The sequence below is a fragment of the Ahaetulla prasina genome, chromosome 1 (assembly GCF_028640845.1).
Source record: "Ahaetulla prasina isolate Xishuangbanna chromosome 1, ASM2864084v1, whole genome shotgun sequence".
Taxonomy (NCBI): Eukaryota; Metazoa; Chordata; class Lepidosauria; order Squamata; family Colubridae; genus Ahaetulla; species Ahaetulla prasina.
Window position 1 is genome coordinate 206,855,970 of NC_080539.1, and position 21,183 is coordinate 206,877,152.

The window sequence follows — 21,183 nt, forward strand, 5'->3', positions numbered from 1 at the left end:
GATGACTTTAAAGCTATATGAATATCCCCTGCGGCATTCAATTTTTATTTTTATTTTATTTGAATTTATATCCCGCCCTTCTTTGAAGACTCAGGGCAGCTTACATTGTGTTAAGCAATAGTCTTCATCCATTTGCATATTATATACAAAGTCAACTTTTTATTGCCCCCAACAATCTGGGTCCTTTAAGCCAAGGTTTTGGGCTCTTCTGGAGTGTGGAAGCGGACCTCACCTCTGATAGGAGAATTTTCCAGAGAAGGCAGGCCACACTAGAAAAAGCTGTTCTCCTGGACCCTGACAGCCAAAATTCTTTGACCAACAAGATCCAAAATAGCCCTTTCCACTGGAACAAGTGGAGCAGATTAGTCCCATTGGGGTGAGATGGTTCTTCAGATACCTTGGCTCATGCCACTTATGACTGTATGACTGTAACTTTGTTATTTGTATCCTTATGATTTATATTGGTATTGTTTAATGATTGCTTATTTGTACCCTATGACTATCATTAAGTGTTGTAAGTGTTGTACCTTGATGAAGGTATCTTTTCTTTTATGTACACTGAGAGTGTATGCACCAAGAAAAATTCCTTGTGTGTCCAATCACACTTGGCCAATGAAGAATTCTATTCTATTCTATTCTATTCTATTCTATTCTATTCTATTCTATTCTATTCTATTCTATTCTAAAGGGCTTTAAAGTTATTGACCAACATCTAGAATTGGACCTAGAAACAAACTAGGAACCTTGCTGAAACTGAGCAGTATTTCCCACAAACCCAACAGAGCCTTGGTAAGTAAGAATTGTATTGTATACAAGGTTGAAGTTACTTTGAGCTATTAATAAAATTGCCTCTTCTTTGAACTGAGGCAATTTACTTATTGTGCTTCTTTAGCCAACCTTTCCCAATGACATTTTGCCTTGTACATCCCAGTCTTACAGCTGAGCAGCTATTAGTTTCTGGCAGTGTCTCTCCCGTTAAGAAACTTTAAATTCCAACCTAAGTCTCACAGCATCTGGTTTTCCATTCCCCATCCCTGACTTCCTCTCCTTTTATCTTTAAAGTAACTGGCCCTTCTTCCTCTAGATTTAAAAGGATGAAATGTTCAGCACTTTTCTTCCACTTCCCTCTGTCTGTATCATTTTAGATTGCTCTCTGAAGCCTGAAATTTCAGAACTGTCCATCTCACTTCAGGATGGCACAGCCTCTTACAGTTTAGAGGCATAAAAGGCAGCAGGGAAATTGGCTTTCCTTCCTCAACTACTGTATATTTGTAACTCATCAGTCACTCAATCTCACCCCCCTCCCATGAAATCTCCCTTTTCCCCAGCCTCAAAATTGCTGGCACTTGTGACGAGTCAGATGCTTTGGGTTTGTGAGGGTGTTACATGCTGATTTCTTTAGCTTGTCATAACAATACGTATCTTATGTATATCTTGTATATAAGGAATTGTGTAAGGAATGTAGCTTAAGATATCACTGCTGCAGAAGCTCAGAATGAACATATGAACAAGCTTCTATACATGAGCTAAGCCTCTGCACATAACTGATGAGGTAAACAAGGAGGAGGCTACATAGCATATACTACAGTGGTGGGATTCAATTTTTTTTTACTACCAGTTCTGTGGGCATGGCTTGGTGGGTGTGGCAAGGTGGGCATGGCAGGGGAAGGATACTGTAAAATCTCCATTCCCATCCCACTCCTGGGGGAAAGATATTGCAAAATCTCCATTCCCATCCCACTCCAGAGGAAGGTTACTGCAAAATCCCCATTTCCTTCCAATCAGCTGGGACTTGGGAGGCAGAGAATAGATGGGGGCGGGGCCAGTCAGAGGTGGTATTTACCAGTTCTTCAAAGTACTTAAAATTTCTGCTACCAGCACTCCAGAACTGATCAGAACCTGCTGAATACCACCTCTGATATACCGTGTTTCCCTGAAAATAAGACCCTGTCTTATATTTTTTTTGTACACTGAAACAAGTGCTTGGCTTTATTGCCATGCGCTCAAAAACCCGATTGGGCTTATTATCAGGGGATGTCTTATTTTGGGGAAAACAGGGCACTATATATAGTAAGATCATGTTTTTATCTTGTTTGGTCTTTGATGCTCCATCATATGAATTGGACTACAACTCCTTGCCATTCAACTTGGATTATCAAGAACCAATTTAAGAATTTCCAAATCCAGATGTTAGTCTTAACTATAATAGAAAGGTGGATGGATTAAATAGTAGATCTTACTTGATTCAGTGTGATTACCAGAATCTATTGGAGCCTGTGTTACAGATGCAGCTGCATTCTGTCACTAGGGCAGGTTTTGAAGTCAAAAGAAATGATTCAACACCAACATAGCTGCTATAAAACGTAGCTGCTATAAAAGCTAATTCACATATGATCAAAGATAAACAGACTGATCTCAGATTTGTCCATTACAAGAAAAAGAGAGACAAAAACTAGGGCTCCCATCCAAAAAAGCCATCTGGACAACTGCATTTGTAAACTAGGAAGAAAAAGACAAAATACAAGAATTTGAAACTTTTGTTTCTTGATAAATTGGGGTCGCCTTTGAATATACATAGCAATCACTAGAAGTATTTCATTTGGTTTTATATTGTTTTCTAAGATACATTTATTTATCTGAGCTATGCACAACTGTAAATTGAATAGCATATCATGAGTTGCCTTAGTTTTCCTTTTGTTTCAACTTCTTGGCTTTCACACATACCTTCCAGGACATGTTAATGCATTTCTCTCTTTTTTAGACAGAAGAAATGAACACTGCAGGTTTTTCAGAATTTGGAATACTTACCCCATGACTAAAGCTTTGATCATGTCTAGTTGGAGTTCCCTGCTGACTTGTAATAGAAATATCTATGACTTACTATTGCCTCTCGTTGAAGGATGCATTGCCAGCACCATTACCTTCACTCTCAAGTCAAAAACTGGTTTGTCAGCAGTGATATGCAAGCAAGTCAAAATTAAAATCTCTTGCATATACAAGCTATGAAACTTTCTGGATCATAGACAGATGTTTTAAACTTTTGAAATTCAATTTATAACAGATAATAACATGCACATTCAAAATTACTGCACTGGTAGTCCTCATTTAAAATTATCAAGTGACCCAAATCTGAGTAGTATTTTTGCTGGTTTCCAGCATGTTTTACTGGGTTTTGGCATAAAAACGCCCATCCAGAATGGTTTCAGACTTAAAACTGGGTGATTCACTTAACAACCACTATAAAAAAGCCATAAAATCAGGTCCAGTCACAGGAATGCCTCAACTTATGACAATCATTATTTATAACCAAAATCCAGACTCCAATTACAGTCGTAAGTCAAAGACCATCTTATATACCACTACCAAGAACAAAACATTTAGCCCAGTGCACTCTACACCATGGATTTAAGCTATAGTACATCTCTATCTTCACTAAAAATCCTAAAATTCCACTATGGCCAAGTTTAGAGATAGCTGTGACAGCCAACAATGATTTTTCTTTGACTCTTCTGTTCTTTTTTCCCCATAAGCTGTCCTACTAGGATGGTACATTCATAAAGTCAACACCATTTTTATGATACTTAAGACTGGGAAAAATCCTTTAATGTTTATATAACAAGTTATCAAATCAGAATCAGACTGTAACACAGACTTTACTTGAAGCTGCAGTTTAATAAATCACAATATCTTCCTAAAAGGAAAATGAAAGAAGAGAGAAGGTTTGGGGAAGATTCATGCTTGGTCTGACCAAAGTATAAATAAATCAATGGATAAAAACCAATGGTATCCTTAATATGGTGATAAATTGGTATCTTTTAAAAGGTGATGACCATAAGAGGTTTTCCTGATAACAATATAAGAAGTCCAATACAGAAGTACCACTATTTCTTGTAGTTTGTATTTTAAATTCTCAGTCTAGGCTCCAAGTCCTCTGTTTTCCGGTGTTGTCCATCCTAATACCAAATAATTCCAACCCTGTTTACTTTCCAAGCCCAAGCCCTCTTTGCCACTGAAACACCCAACACACAAACTGTAATGTATCTTTAAATGTTTTGGCGGGAAACAAGCACGTTGCTGATTGGTTGAAGCCGCCGGTTAAACTGTATATAAGGAGAGGTTTTTCCCCAGCCCGGTTGCTGGGTTCACCATATAGTAAAGAGCTGTTGTCACTACCCTGGTCTCCTGCCTCGTTATTGCCCGAACTTAACACTGGCGACGAAGGTGGGATCTCGAGGCTAAGAGCACCAGGAGCAGGCTGAACGCACGAAGAACCGAACCCAGCAAACTCAGGGCAGAAAGCAGCGATGGCCAGCTACACTCCGCCCGCACCGTTTGACCCATCCAGGAGAAATGGGGAACGACATGACCCGTTTGAGAGCTTCCTCGAGGCAAACGAACTGCAAGGAGTTCCAGACAACCGCAAAGGGCATATTTCCTGAGCCACTGCGGTCCGAGGTCATCGACATCGCGGAAGCCCTGGCAGAGCCAACGCCGGTACAATCGGTATCGTGGCAAACTCTGCAAAATCTATTGAAGAACCATTTCGCCAACACCGTCCAAATATGTCGGCGTTTTGAATTTGGAGGCGCAGACAGCAAGAGGCGAATCCATCAGCGATTACATGGCAGCCCTGAGAAAGCCTCCAAGGATTGTGGGTACCGAGACTTGGATGAGGAGCTGTTAGAGCAACTCATCCGTGGGGTCAGAGACATTCGTTTGCGGAGGCGGCTGCTATCAAAACGCAATCTAACGCTGGCAAACGCTCTGGGCGAAGCCAGAGCTCATCAGATGTCCACCCAAGCGGCGGAAACCCTACAAAGCCACTCACGCCAGCGGCGACCAAATCAACCCGGTCCACAACGAAGAAATCCAGACCGAATCAGGCGGCGAGGATGAGGAAGGAGTTTGCCTCACCGAGAGAAGGGGCAAAGAAGACCGGGATGAATGCGGAAGTTGCGGAGGGCAACACCAGCGTCAACGATGCAAGTTCAAGGACGCTACATGTCGGCGGTGCGAGAAGAAGGGCACCTGGCTCAAGTCTGTCGAGCACCCCAACCTTCCGCCGAAAATTCAAACCAACCAATCAGGCGCAGGATCGGCAAGGCGACCCGTGATTGGTCAAAACAAAAAGGCGCGAATTCAAATCGAGCGACCGTGATAGTAGGCCGTGCAGCAACCCGCGTCGAAGAAAATCTTCACGAAACCGAAAATCGAAGGAGTGCCGTGCCGACTAGAAGTGGACACAGGGTCAGCGATCACAATCATGTCCTGGGACACTCTTGCGAAAGCTTTGCCGAAAATCACCAAACGCAAACTGCAAACACAGCGGCTAAGAGTTCACGACTACCAAGGGAATCGCATCCCTGTTCGAGGGACCACCTCCGTCCGCGTCGAGTACGGACCACACAAGAAGACCCTGCCCATCACGATAGTCGAAGGGACCCTGCCAAGTTTGTTGGGACTAGACTGGTTCCGTGCGCTGGGCATGGGAGTGACTGGCATCTACAGAAATGACTTTAACCTAAAGGACACACTCATGGACGAGTTCGAAGATGTGTTCAAGGACTGCCTGGGCAAGTACAAGGGGACCCTATTTCCTTCAATTTAGACCCCCAGGTAGCCCCCATACGGTTAAAAGCAAGGAGGGTCCCTTTTGCCCTTAAACCCAAGATTAACAAGGAGATAGACAAGCTCATCAGTCAGGGGATTCTGGTGCCAGTCGATCATGCAAAGTGGGAGACGCCAATCGTCACCCCAGTGAAATCAGATGGGTCAGTTAGAATCTGCGCTGACTACAAGGCAACGTTAAACAAAGCCTTGCAAAAAAGCGCTTACCCGGTCCCCGTGGTACAACACTTGCTGCACTCGCTGGGGCAAGGGCACGTTTTTGCCAAATTAGATTTGGCCCAAGCCTATCAACAACTGCCTGTAGACGCCAACACAGCCAAAGCCCAGACAATTGTGACTCACAGAGGTGCTTTCAAGTGTACCCGGTTACAGTTTGGGGTGAGTGTGGCACCTGGTCTATTTCAAAATTTAATGGAGCGACTTCTGCAAGGGCTCCCGGGGGTAGTCCCCTATTTTGATGATGTATTGGTATCAGCCGAAAATTTAGAAGAATTGGGGGAGCGTTTGAGAAAAGTTCTGGGCATTTTCCGGTCAGCCGGTCTAAAGGTTAAAGTGAACAAATGCCAAATAGGGGTAGAATCCGTAGAGTTCTTGGGCTACAGAATAGACAAGGAGGGAATTCACCCCACTGAGAGCAAGGTCAAGGCAATAAGAAAGGCTCCAGCAGCCAAAAACAAAACAGAGCTACAGGCATTCCTGGGTCTAGTGAACTTTTACGCGGTCTTTTTGAAAAATAAGGCAACCGTTGCCGAGCCGCTACATAAGTTACTGGGAAAGAATACTGCTTGGTCTTGGGGAAAGTCGGAAGCTAGGGCTTTCGAAGCAGTAAAAAACCTACTCTCGAGCGATAGCTTACTGATCCAGTATCATAGCACAATGCCATTGGTATTAGTTTGCGATGCTTCCCCTTACGGGGTGGGGGCTGTGCTCAGCCACAGGCTTCCAAATGGCACAGAAGCCCCAATAGCCTTCTACTCCAGAACGATGTCCTCGACAGAGAGGAACTATAGTCAGTTGGATAAGGAAGCTCTAGCTATAGTGTCAGGGGTAAAAAAGTTTCACGAATACGTTTTTGGTAGAGACTTTGAAATTGTTACAGACCATAGACCACTGTTAGGGTTACTGGCTGGCGACCGCCCAACGCCTGTGGCACTTTCGCCCCGATTGACCCGATGGACTATCTTTTTAGCCGCCTACTCCTACAAACTGCAGCATCGGCCAGGAAAAGAGTTGGGGCATGCGGACGCATTAAGCAGATGCCCACTACCAGGGGCGATCGAGGACCCCACTCCGGGGACGCCCATACTGTTAATTGACTCTCTGGACTCTGGCCCAGTCACATCTAAGGAGGTGGCTCGGGCGTCATACCGGACATTATTTTGAGAACTGTACTTGGTTGGGTACAAGAGGGTGGCCGCTGCGGGCGGCGTTTTAAAGAGTTTGTAAAGAAACGTGGGAACTTTCGGCTCAAGGGGGTGCCTGCTATGGGGGATCGAGTGGTGATCCCAGAGAAATTGAGGAAAAGGGTGTTGGATCTCTCCACGAGGGTCACCCAGGGATCATAAGGATGAAGGGTCTAGCGAGAAGCTATGTGTGGTGGCCCTTAATGGACTCGGAAATTGCTGAAAGGGTAGGGAAATGCCAGGCCTGCCAGGAGTCCAGACCGCTACCCCCAACGGCCCCGGTTTGGGAATGGGAGAGACCCCAAGGGCCCTGGTCGAGAATCCACATTGATTTTGCCGGCCCCTTCCACGGCCAAACCTTCCTGGTAGTAGTCGACGCCTACTCCAAATGGCTGGAAATCATTCTCATGAGATCCATGACAGCCGAGGCCGTGATCTCAGTCCTACGGCACCTATTTGTAACCCATGGGTTGCCCGACACGCTAGTATCCGATAACGGCCCGCAATTCACGGCAACCCAGTTTGAGGAGTACTTGGCAGAAAGGGCATCCGGCATGCCCTCTCGGCGCCTTTCCACCCTGCGACGAATGGCCTTGCAGAGCGTTTCGTCCGGAGCGCAAAAGAGGCATTGTCCAGACTCAAGCCAGGCGACTGGCAAACCAAAATCGATGTTTTCCTGGCCGTCCAACACAGAACCCCCTGTGTCACAACCGGCAGAAACCCAGCAGAATTATTAATGGGCCGAAAGCTCAGGTGCCCACTAGACCGTTTAAATCCAAACTATACACGGAGGGTTACAAGGGGACTCGAAAAACAAGAGGATGGAAATAGGCGACCGAGTGTGGGCACACAACTATGGTGAAGGCCCAGCCTGGGTAGCAGGACAAATCCTAAACATAACAGGTCCAAAATCATACTTGGTGGAGTTAAAAGGCGGCCGAGTATGGAGGCGCCACATAGATCAATTAAGAAAACGAATAGCCGAACAATCCGAGTTAGACGAAACAGGCCCTGACTATACAATGTTTGAATCCACAGCTGACTCAAACCCGGAAAATCGCAGGACTTATCTGAGTTCCGGAGGTCCAGCGACGCCAACAGGTTCCATTAGAAAACAGCAGGGACGACTCTGCAAATAATCCAGGGCCGGATGGCCTAGAGGAGGAGCTGAGAGGAGCAAACAGCCCCTCCGGTCAGCTCAACCCACTCCCAGGGAATGAACTGCGCAGGTCCGAAAGAGTCAGGAGACGCCCAGTCTATTTACGTGACTACGTTGAAAAATAATATGTAAATATCATGTAAATATGGGTAAAGTGTTTTCTGGGAGGGAAGGAGTGTAATGTATCTTTAAATGTTTTGGCGGGAAACAAGCACGTTGCTGATTGGTTGAAGCCGCCGGTTAAACTGTATATAAGGAGAGGTTTTTCCCCAGCCCGGTTGCTGGGTTCACCATATAGTAAAGAGCTGTTGTCACTACCCTGGTCTCCTGCCTCGTTATTGCCCGAACTTAACACAAACAAAACAAAGTCTATCTTATGCCTAACTATTTCAGTTCTTTCCATCTATCCCACATTCATCAGTCTTTGTTCTTCTTAATAGCTTAACAAAGATTGTGGGACAAGACTAGATAACACATTACTAACAGAAACTCTTTTTAACAGTATTGTTCATTCTTTATATAAACCAAGGCTCGCAAAGATGATTTTCCAAGGCCACATATTTAACATGTCATATCTTCATTGTGCTGAAAGGGTTGATTTAATTCATGGACAGTTTTCTGTATTTCTGGGAGTGTTCCTAATGAATTTTCCTCACCACAAGATACATCATGCTGTATAGCAGATCTCCTAGGGGCTCTCTTTTATACTCTGAAAAAGTCACAATCGTTTGATTCAATATGGTATACTGTTGCCCTAATTAGGATGGTCTTTTTTTAAACGGAGAGAAAAATATAATCTTTTTAGTGCATTGTTTTTAACATTTCACTGAAGACTTTTGAAACACCTCTTCCACAGAAATTCTTCTTTGATCTTTTGCTTTCTGAATTCCAGTCTCACTGACTGACTGCTATTATTATCAAGACTCCAGGATACTTTTCCCTGTTTTTACAAAACCCTGGAAGGCACCTTTCCCTCTGAAACTCAAGTTTTGCTTTTGTTATTACCTAGAACAGATTTCAACGAGTTCCTTCTGGTAATGAAATTATTATTTTGATATTAATAATTTATTATGACATAGTTTTTTAATGTTTCCTAACTGCTTGGAAATATATCATTTTTGTCCTCCTGTATTATGAACGGCTTTGATCACATTGTGAAAGAGACCATATAAACTTTTTTTTTTAAAAAAAAAACTAAACTCAGGTTGACACAAATATGTCAACATTCCTTTCAAAAAGCAAAAAATTGTATTAAAACTGTACTTTTTTAAGATACTTTTATCTTAAGTATTAAACTTTTAATACTTTTATCTTGAGTATTAAACCAATTAAATCCAGCACTCCTAAATGACAGAGATCAATGCATTCCTTGCAATTACATTGTTAATAAAATGTACATGAATGTCTAATACATAAATATATAATACTGTTAATTTTACATCGAAAAATAACAAAAATTGCCAATATTGGTCATTATTATGTAAGTGAATAATTCAACAACTTTAAAAAAATATTTAAGAACACGTATATTGGTACACTAGTCAATGAAAAATATAAAATACATATAATTGGATGCAACAAAACAGCACAACATAAGGGTTTAAAACAGGAAGGCTCATAATTAAAAGAAAATGGTAAATGTTGCAAGCACCAAAAGTCATAGCAAGAGATTTAAAATGCCTGAGAGGATAAAAAGAATTCCATTTTCCCTGCTGGGAAAATGAAACAATACAAGGCACCAGAAAAATTGCTCTGAAGGAAACATTTCACAGGTGAAATACCATTACAGTAAAGAGCCATCTTTCTTGATGTTCATCTGCTTCATCCTTCTTGACAAGGGGATGACCTTGCCCTGAGATAGGCCAGGACAGATCATTGTAGCCATGAGCTCCTAAGATGCTTCTGACTCCAACCCCAGAGAAGGCAAATTGAAGTCCCTCAATTTGTAAGTCTGGGAAATTCCATCACTAGCCTGGCAATGGAGTCCAGTAGCTCAGTCAGGGAGGTGGTTACACAGTAGGGAAGCTGGTACAGTAGCAACAATCCCTAATGATCCTTAGAGCCCAATTTAATGAACAGGGTTCCACACTTGCAACCTGTGGAGCGGTGCCCATGGAAAGCCTTATGAAACTCCCACTTGAGAATCACTACACTTCCACCCTTGCCCTGGAGCTTCAGCTGATGACATACCCAAAACCCAGCTGGCACATTTCCAAAAGGGCCACCATCATCCCTTCTGGATCCATCCAGCTCTCAGTAATTACATGCCAGGTCATCTGTAATTAAATCTGTTATAGTATTTTATTTATTATATTTATATCCTGCTTCTTCTCTAGTAATTAAAGGTACTAAAGGTACTCTAGTACCTTTAAAGGAACTTTTATTTTATAGGAGGTTGAATTAAAACAGAGGTCCTGTCTTGCAGGCTTGGGCCCAATTCTGATTAGACCCAGTTCATTAATCACTACTTTATACTGGCTAAAGATATATTTATACCTTATTTAATTTTTTTAAGCAGCATTATTTGTAAGCGGGCACATAGAGCACACTATATGAAGCTATGAAGCACATTATGAAACTACAGGAATCACATGGAATGTTAACCATAATTAATTTTGTTATTAATACATCTGTTTTTCTTATTGAAACCTTATACTTTCTCTGTAAGGGAAAAAAAAGTTTGAGAAAACAACCTTCATGAACTTGCTGATCCATGAGTTTGTTGCAGTCATGAAAACTGCAGTAAGGACTTCTGTACAGATCAGGTTGTAATTAAAGAGCTGGCTTCAATATTTGTGCAACTACAAGAAACTCTTTCCCCCGCTTTCCTTCCTCTGTACTCCCTAAATATATCTCTGGAAAATCAGAGGTCTTCCTTATGAATGTGTATTATGCCACACCTTATTACAGTGAGGGAAAATAGCCAAAATTAGGCAGAGAAATTTTGCACAGGGAAAGGTTAATTAGCGCAAGTCCCTTCTGCTTCATTCCTGGCAACTTCCCTTCTTGCATTTTAGTTTTATGCAACAAGGCTCACATTGTTTAGAAGGAATCCCAAGTCTCAAGAGAATTTTTTCAGGACTTAAAAAGAAAAAAAAGGAGTGGGAAATTCATTACGTAAAATACATTTCTTTGAATAACAAACAAGTAAAATCAGTTTTTTAAAATCTCGTGTTTGCACATCTATAATGAATAAGTAAAGCAATCTATCTTGATGAAATAATGAGATTTTAGTTAGACTAATTCAAGATTAACTTAACAACACTTTTAAAGTGTGCTACAAATTTGGCAACCATTTATGTAACTGGACCTTTTAAATACTGCCAGAAATCCCACTGGTATAATTAAAATTATTTGAACTGATAGAAAAAGGCAACATACAACTATCACAAAAATGCACAAAAATGCACAAAAGGAACAGTGAGATATAAGCAGATTTCCAAATATATACAAAAATATATATGTGCAAGAAAAGAAATAAAGCTATAGTTCCCATGCTGTTTTGTTAATATATAGATTTTTCACTAAGAAAATGACATATAATCTCACAAACACTTTCTCAACACAAATTATGAATGTGAAACACTGTAAATCTCAAGGTGATTCTCTTTTTAGCAGTATGTTATCAATATATCTTGGAGAATCTTAAATAAAACCCCTGTTTTTTTTTAATTTAAGCAATTTTATACAGCAAGTCCAACCAATCAATATTGCATGCATTCAACGAAAGATGATCGTAGCACAATATACAATTGCTTTTGAGAGGAAGGAGAAATATGAATAACGTTTCCACATTATTTAAACAGAGCTCAGTAAAAGAAGAGAGTTTTTAGAGGACATAGAGCTGTCAGAGTGGTGGTAATTAATCTCCTTTGAACCAAGTGGAGAAAAGTGTTCAAAAACTGCTTATTATAGCATTTAGAAAATAACCATTATGACAGGCAAGACCATTTCAAGGGTCTTGAAACATCAATAGTACTGTTTAAAATGGCCTGAACAGCCAGTGATATTGTTACACTTCATCTACCCTATCTTGATCCCTAGCAACTGAGACAGAGATGTGGCTTACATATGCAAAGTAATGTGAGTAGAATAAACTGCTCTTATCATGAAACTTCAGATTATATAAAATGAAAGCTTGCCCTACAGACACACGCCTCTGTTAAGTAAAAACTGCATCTCAGGAGAGAACTCTGTTGCTTTAACTCCTCTGGAGAGAGGTGTTATTTAAATAAAAAAAACAAACTTTTCACATTTGTATCTTTAAATAATATAATCCATTCTCATACCTCATTGTCCTGCAGAAATACAGATTAGGGCTAGCTACCAAATACTAGGTTAAGATATTAGATTTGGTTTACCAATACACACAGTAAAAATTATTTAACCACCATCATTATCAAGATGCTCACTAATGAAATTATTCAAGTGGTAAACTGTTACTTGATGATACTACAAAGGACAGCATGTCATAATTAGAAGGCTTCCCTTCCTTACTACAGGGAACTCAACAGCTAATCCATAAATTCAACTCAACCTTGATCCATCTCACTTTGGTTGTTAACCCCTTCTTTGTCCAAACAACAACTAGGAAATTGTCTTTGCAAAATTCAGTGTTTCAGATTAGAGCTGCTGTTCCCTTGGTACAGATTTAAGCTGAAGAAAAACTAAACTAGAAAAGTTCAGGCAGAATAAGGCAGTTGCTCTTTACAGACCCCTTAGTTCATGAGGCTTTTCCATCTTTTTCCTGTCTGAATTCTCATCTTTCACTTTAATTTGAGTTAAAGTCCTGAGAGGCAAAACCTGAAAGAAAGAAAAAACCTATTTTGACGAGTATTATAGAGCTCAGATTTATTTAGCAGTCCACCTAGTAGCCATTGCAGACAGAAGACCGTTTCATGCATGATAAGGGCCTGATACTATGGCATACAGCAGTATTGCTGGTTCTGCTCCTTAAGTTTTTCTCCTGAGTATGACACTATGTCTTAGGCTGAGACTGAAGCCACCAGACTGGATTTTCCAAAGCTAATGTATTTTGCAGTTGACCAAGATTTTTCCCAAAATACCCCTTACCCCTATCATCAGTCAAAATTCCAATATTCCCCTGGATATTTTTAGTTCTCAGTCTTTTATTGAACAAGAAACATGCTGTATTGACTATATTTGAGTTGTTACTAAAATAACCATTATTTATGACAACAATATATGCCAGATGTGTTTTTCCAACTCAGACCAGCCTCCTGTCATTACTCTGAAGTTCTTCCCTTTTTTTTCAAGATGGGGGGGGGGGAGGCAAGGACAACTCAATGTCAGTTTTGGAAGACGATTTTCTTTTTTGCTTCTTAACTGCCACATATTTTAGTTGGGGAAGTTGGGAGGAGGTTGTTGTTGGAGCGATAGAAAATTAGTCATAACAACTTTCCACATTCAAGGACATCCTGTGTCTCATGGAGACTGTCTGAAGATTGTATCCAATTGAGTGTGAAGAGTTGATTGGACAATGCGATGAACTTGTGGGTGTGGGCAGGGCTATGAACTGTCACCTGGGTGTGGAAAACCTGGAAGCTTTCAGATTCAGGTTTTCCCAGCTGTGCCAACATGACATCTCTAATAAATTGGAACTTTGAGGAACCTCAAGCCTCAGAGCTTTATATTTGAGGTTGTAGAGAGTGCTGTGGCGCGGCAGCTACCCCAATACCTGGATGAAGCTGTCTATCTAAACCCGTTCCAGTCCGGCTTCCGACCCGGATACAGCACGGAGACAGCTTTGGTCGCGTTGGTGGATGATCTCTGGAGGGCCAGAGACAGGGGTTATTCCTCTGCCCTGGTCCTATTAGATCTCTCAGCAGCTTTTGATACCATCAACCATGGTATCTTGCTGCGCCGGTTAGGGGGATTGGGAGTGGGAGGCACCGTTTATCAGTGGTTCTCCTCCTATCTCTCTGACTGGTCGCAGACGGTGTTGACAGGGGGGCAGAGGTCGGCCGCGAGGCGCCTCACTTGTGGGGTACCACAGGGGTCGATTCTCTCGCCCCTCCTGTTCAACATCTATATGAAGCCGCTGGGTGAGATCATCAGCGGCTTTGGGGTGAGATACCAGCTGTACGCTGATGATACTCAGCTGTACTTCTCCACCCTGGGCCACCCCAACGAAGCTGTTGAAGTGCTGTCCCGGTGTTTGGAAGCCGTACGGGTCTGGATGGGGAGCAACAGGCTCAAGCTCAATCCCTCCAAGACGGAGTGGCTGTGGATGCCGGCACCCCAATTCAGTCAGCTGCAGCCGCAGCTGACTGTTGGAGGCTAGTTATTGGCCCCAAAGGAAAGGGTGCGCAACTTGGGTGTTCTCCTGGATGAACGGCTGTCGTTTGAAGATCATTTGACGGCCGTCTCCAGGAGAGCCTTTCACCAGGTTCGCCTGGTTCGCCAGTTGCGCCCCTTCCTTGATCAGGATGCCTTGTGCACAGTCACTCATGCTCGTTACCTCTCGCTTGGATTATTGTAATGCTCTCTACATGGGGTTCCCCTTGAGGTGCACCCGGAGGCTTCAGTTAGTCCAGAATGCAGCTGCGCGGGTGATAGAGAGAGCTCCACGTAGCTCCCATGTAACACCACTCCTGCGCAAACTGCACTGGCTGCCTGTGGTCTTTCGGGTGCACTTCAAGGTTCTGGTTACTACCTTTAAAGCGCTCCATGGCTTAGGGCCTGGGTACTTACGGGACTGCCTACTGTTACCTCATGCCTCCCACCGACCCGTACGCTCACACAGAGAGGGACTTCTCAGGGTGCCGTCCGCCAAACAATGTCGGCTGGCAGCCCCCAGGGGAAGATCCTTCTCTGTGGGGGCTCCTACCCTCTGGAACGAACTTCCCCCTGGTTTACGCCAAATACCTGACCTTCGGACCTTCCGCCGCGAATTGAAAACACATTTATTTATTCGCGCGGGGCTGGCTTAAATTTTGTTGGTTTTTAACTTTATATTACGAATTTTAATGGGTTTTTAGAATTTTAAATGTTTTAAAGTCTTAGGCCAATTGTGTAATAAGCTTTTTAATTCTGGTTTTAATTGTATATTGTATTGTTTGTTTTTATTTTGGCTGTACACCACCCTGAGTCCTTCGGGAGAAGGGCGGTATAGAAATCTAATAAATAATAATAATAATAATAATAATAATAATAATAATTATTATTATTATTATTATTATTATTATTATTATTATTATTATTATTATTATTATTATTATTATTATTATTTCGTTGGAGGTGTTCCTTGGAACTCTGATGCTCAACTTCTTCAACTCTACTAATCAGTTCTACAAATGGATATTGAAGATATAACTAAAGAATTATATACATCTCTTTTCCTTAAAGTTTACATCAACAGTCCCAATATCTATAAATCTTTAATATGTTTGCCAGATGTTTCTTGATCTTACTTCAAAGGGTCCTTCTATATTCTGAAAAAAATTACAGGCCTAATAGAAAGTATTGCCTATCCAATATCAAAATAGCTCCCGGTCTATAAAAAATCCAGAAATAGTGCTGCAACTTCCAAGTTTCCTATATTTGGGGGAACTTGATCTAGTGCTCTTAGAATTCTTGCAGATAAAGCTTTGTACACTTAGGGGTGACCAAGATCTATACTTTTCAGGTTTTAGGTTATTTCCAAATGAATTAAATAAATCTAAAATAAACTTCAGGCAAAAACAAGCAGTCACATATAGGAATATGTTGCTATTTGTTATTATGAACATCCCATCCAAAATTAGAAATACAGAAAATACTGAAGGCTTTTAATGCTTCAGCTTAGAAACAAAGCCAGAGATTTGACAGAAGGTATAGTATAGAAATACTTGGCCAATAAAAAATTCTATTCTATTCTAAATATACAATTATACTTACAAATTGGAAGTAAAGAAAACAGCATAAATAAAACTGATTACTAATCAACTATACATACAAAGTAGCATTATCTCCCTTTGGTATCAGATAAATGGCCAAAAATACTGTTCAGGCTTCCATTTTTAAAATTCTTGTCTCAGTTTCATCCAGGTATCTGTAAAATAATGGGTATTGCAGCTGAATTGATCCAAGAAAACAATAAACTCTATTCAACATGATTGCAAGCTCAATGACAGAGCACACTTTACAAAACAGGTGTCAAGATCAATCACTGTCATGTAGGAGACAATAACTTGATGGGTTTCCATGGTTGGAAGGATATGACTTCTAAAATAATAAAGAGATGGAGGGAGAATTGATTTAAGGGGAAAAGCATGTTTAAAAAAAAGACAGTGAAATAGATAAAAATATGGGTTCAGCATGTTAAAAAAAAAATGCCAAGAGAGATAAAATCATTGGGGTCATTATAAGCAATCAAACAAAGAAAAGAACATTCTGCATCAGAATGTCAATGTTTTAGAAAGTGGAGTAAGAAATGTGGAGCAATGTATGAATTTCAGACAAAGATTAAAATGAAAATTCTAACTTATCCCTAAAGTTAAACACAGTTTCTAACAATTCCATGGACATGCAGTTTTCTTCCAGGATAAGTCTGTCACATTCTAAGTCAAGAATGTGTACTAGTAGAGTCCCTCCATGCTTTAATTAAATCCTACCCTGCTTATCTTTTCAAGATTAGCCAAGGTCTGTTTCACCAAAAAATACTTTACCTTGGATCAAGATAATGGTTTTTATCCCATGTTAATGTTAATTAGTAGGACCACTGTACAGAGTCCCCTGAACTTCAGTCATGCTAAGGTAGTGGACTTTACTTCAGCCAGCACTTTCTCAAACATGCCACCGAAAATGTTTTCAACCTACATACACGTATGTGCAGAACATTGTTACAGAACCTCAAAGTGACTGGTTCAGTGGGAGTCATAATACAGTGCATGCAATGAATACTGGCACCATTTAACAGGGCAGCATCAATATGGCATTTCAGTCAAGGCTTTGCTAAAACCACACATTCACAAAGCATCACATACGTTAACAATTAACTTGCTGAATGGCAGGATATTTGTGCCATGTAATCAATAAATGTTTTGTCAAAAAGCCACTGTATTATTTCCCTCAAAACATACTACCCTGTTTCCCCCAAAATAAGACATCTCCTGATAATAAGCCCAATCGGGCTATTGAGCGCATGGCAATAAGGCCAAGTGCTTATTTCAGGGTTCATAAAAATATAAGACAGGGTATTATTTTTCGGGGAAACACGGTATCCATATCTCTACTACCAGTCATACTGATAGTGTATATCCCATTTTCTAAGCTAACTACAAAATACCCTATGTGCAGTTGTTGAGTAATACTGGTTTTTGTTTTTTTAATGATACCCTGGAGTATAGTGGGAAAGATATGGAAATAGGTGACGGAGAATTCCCAGGAATAATGAAACAGGTCTAAACTGAAACCTTAATAGGCAGACACCAGATAGGCTGCTGGAAGACAAGTCAGTTTTTCTGGCTTCTAAGCCAGTGGCCCCCAACATTTTGGGCACTAGGGACCGATTTCATGGAGAGAGGTCTGTCCATGGACCGGAGAGAGCGTGGTCACATGCTGCCTGAATCCCATGGATGGGGCTTTGCTTATTTGCGCAGCCAGTTTCTGACATGCTGCAGACCGGCACAAGTCTGGGGTTAGGGACCCTTATTCTAACCATTTGCCTCTGAGCCCAAGCAGCTAAATTGTTCACATATGGTTGTTTTTCCAAGGCAAGACAATTGGCACATAACATTAATTGCTAGTCATTGCATAGCTCAATTAAAATAGCTGGTTATCATCATTTAAAACCTTTAAGCTAACCTAGTTGCTTTTTGGTGAACAGTTAAAGCAGTTTTCTTCTTGCACGTTTGGTCTTTTGTGTAATTTATTTACTGAGCACCGACTATGCTTGCTTATGATGTTTATTTCATTATTGATGAGCTTATTTCTCTGTATTAGTTTTTTTTTTCATATCTTGTATTTTACTCCATTATACCTTATTCAAAATCCATCAAGGTTATGCAGGCTGTAAATATTGCAAAACAAACAAATAAATATATGTCTGTGCACTTATGTGCATGATATCATTTATCTGTTTGCTCATTTAAAAAATCTATATAGCTGTCCATCACACAGCAGTGATTCTAGGCTGTGGACAGAAATTTAAACCAAGGAACAGCAAACTGTTTGAAAAAATAAGTACTCCAAAATAATAAAATGAAATGATCATGACTTTAACTTCTAATCAATAAGACAAGCACTAACAACGAATAGGGTTGCTTAACTTCACAGTCCAAATGCTGGAGGGAACAACCAGAACTTTAAAGATATTATTCCACAGATAATTCCACAGATAATGTGACAGAGAAAGCAGGATCCTGGGTCACACAAGATAATACTGCCTAACAGAGGGGACTCTGAGTAGGAAAATATCCTAGACCTACCGTATATACTCGAGTATAAGCCGAGTTTTTCGGCACGTTTTTTGTGCTGAAAAACGCCCCCTCGGCTTATACTCGAGTCTACCCTTGCAGAGCCGACCCAGGGAGAGGGTTTTTTGCCCTCGGGAACAGCTGGGCCGGCAGGACGAGCCCAAATGCTGCCGGCATGCTTTGCCAGCTCGGCCGGCTCGTTTTGGGGCGGCGGCTGGCCTCCGGCGTTTTCTTCCGCCGCTTTTTGATGGCGGCGGCGGCGGTGGTCGGCGGAGGGGCGGGGCGGAGGGGCGTCGACATTTCGCCTCTCACTCGTCCTCCTCTTGCCCGCGGTGGGGCGGAGGGGCGTTGTCACCGCCTCCTCTCCGAAAGCCGAAATTGAGTGCGGCGGCAGTGGGGGTGGGGAGGCCGCCGTGAAGTGCCGGCTGGGGAGCCCGAGCCAATCCCGGCCCCCAGCCGGCACTTCACGGCGGCCTCCCCTGCCGCCGCACTCAATTTCGCTGGAGAGGAGGGCGAGGTGACAACGCCTCCGCTGGCGAGAGTGACAAACAAATAGAGTTCTTCTCGCCTTGGCGTTTGTCACCTCGCCTCCTCTCCGAAAGCCGAAATTGAGTGCGGCGGCAGTGGGGGTGGGGAGGCCGCCGTGAAGTGCCGGCTGGGGAGCCCGGGATTGGCCCTGGCCCCCAGCCGGCACTTCACGGCGGCCTCCCCTGCCGCCGCACTCAATTTCGCTGGAGAGGAGGGCGAGGGTGACAACGCCTCCGCCCCCACCGCTGGCAAGAGGAGGACGAGTGAGAGGGGCGAAATGTCAACGCCCCTCCGCCTCCGCCGACCACCGCCGCCGCCATCAAAAGCGGCGGAAGAAAACGCCGGAGGCCAGCCGCCTAAAACGAGCCGGCCGAGCTGGCAAAGCATGCCGGCACTTCAATCCCGGCTCCCCAGCCGGCACTTCACGGCGGCCTCCCCACCCACCCACCCACCCCACTGCCGCCGCACTCAATTTCGCTGGAGAGGACGGCGAGTGTGTCAAACGCCAAGGCGAAGAACTCTTTTATTTGTTTGTCACTCGCCTCCTCTTACTCGTCCTCCTCTCGCCTCGGAGGGGCGGAGGGGCGTTGTCACGAATACATCCCAATAAAATGCAAAGGTTTCAAAGCATGTTTTGGAAAAGCAGCGAGGATGGGGAGAATGCTGCCTTGAATGTGAAAGAAACGTGGAAAACTCCAACTACAGTATAAAAAAACATTTGCACTCAGTACTTTTTATTTTATTTTATTTTTGCCAAGTTTTCCTAGGGTTTTTTCCCTATGGAAATTGGGGAGGTGGGGAGAAAGAGGTGAAAAGAAAAGCCTCTTGGAAAGCGGAGAAATACGGCAAGAACAAACAATTTCTCCCGAGAGGGGGCAGGAGGAGGAGGAGGAGGAGAGATGGGGCATTGCAAGCTAGGGTGGGAAGAAGGAGGAGGAAGAAGAAGGAGGCAAAAGAAACCGACCCTCGCGCAGATCAGCAAATTAGCTTTCCTTCTCCAAACCAATTTTTTAAAAACCCGTTCTACCCAGAGCAAATGGCAAATAAGCAGCCTGCTTTGAGTCTGATTATTGTTTCATGGTGGTTGCCCTCTCTGATCTCCTTGTACATGACAAGGCACCTCTAACCCAGCGCTTTGTGTTTGTTATTGGTAATTCTCCTCTCCTTCTTCCATTGGAGTCCTCTCCTTCCTTTCCGAACGGGCGGGCGATTTACCTTCTCTGCCTCTTTTATTTTCCTGGAGGTGGAGGTGTATTCCTAAGGATGCCTTCAGTGCTGGGGAAGGAGCCGATCCATGGAGGGAGGGGGCGACGCTGCCGAGAAGCCGCTGCTTACAGAGAGCGAAAGAGGCAGGGAGACCTTGGCATAGGTGGGCGGCTGGTGTAAGGCAGGGCAGAACCTTCGACCCGCAAGGATCCCGGGAGGTGGGGGACGAAAGAGAGGCAGAGAAGGAGGAGGAGGAAGGAAAAGAAAGAAAAGGGGAGTGAAAATAAGAGCAGTCCGAGCAATAAATAAATATTGCTGGGCTGCTTTCCAAAAATCCTCAGCACGGAACTAAAAATTGCAAGTGTTTTGTGAGTTCAAACAGTCCCTTCCAGACTAACACGTTTCATTAAAAGATACAAAGTTTGGTAAACTGAAGCTCGCTCTGTCCAATGCAAAAAAATCATCATCATCATATAATAATAATAATGATAATGATAATGATAATAATAATAATAATAATAATAATAATAATAATAATAATAATAATAATAATAATAATAATAATAATAATAATAATAATAATAATAATAATAATATTCAGCCGTGCTTCGCTTTGATGGCAGCCTGACGTAAAATGGGGGGCAGGGGGATACATACACGGTTAGGGAAAAATAACAAAACAATGTTTTGGGCTCAATTGCAGTCTTAAATTGAGGACTACCGGTACTTGCAATTTGAACCTTATTGGACACTTCATTCCTGGAGGGTTTTTAAAGAACAGACTGGACAATCCTTTGTCTGAAACAGTATAGGATCTCTTGCTTGAGGAGTGGGGACTGGA

General features: G+C 42.5%; 1 protein-coding gene across 6 annotated transcripts in view; it reads right to left on the bottom strand.

Annotated features, from left to right (window-relative positions):
* The window catches only part of GULP1 (GULP PTB domain containing engulfment adaptor 1), a 160,277-nt gene that overhangs the window by 108,282 nt on the left and 30,812 nt on the right, over positions 1–21,183 (bottom strand). Inside the window, exon 1 of one of the 6 annotated variants that reach the window (XM_058189006.1) lies at positions 12,906–12,999. The exons of the other annotated variants lie outside the window; for them this stretch is intronic. The gene's annotated coding sequence lies outside the window, so the exon portion shown is untranslated. Of the gene's footprint in view, positions 1–12,905; positions 13,000–21,183 lie in introns of those variants that run through there. 6 annotated transcript variants of the gene reach the window in all.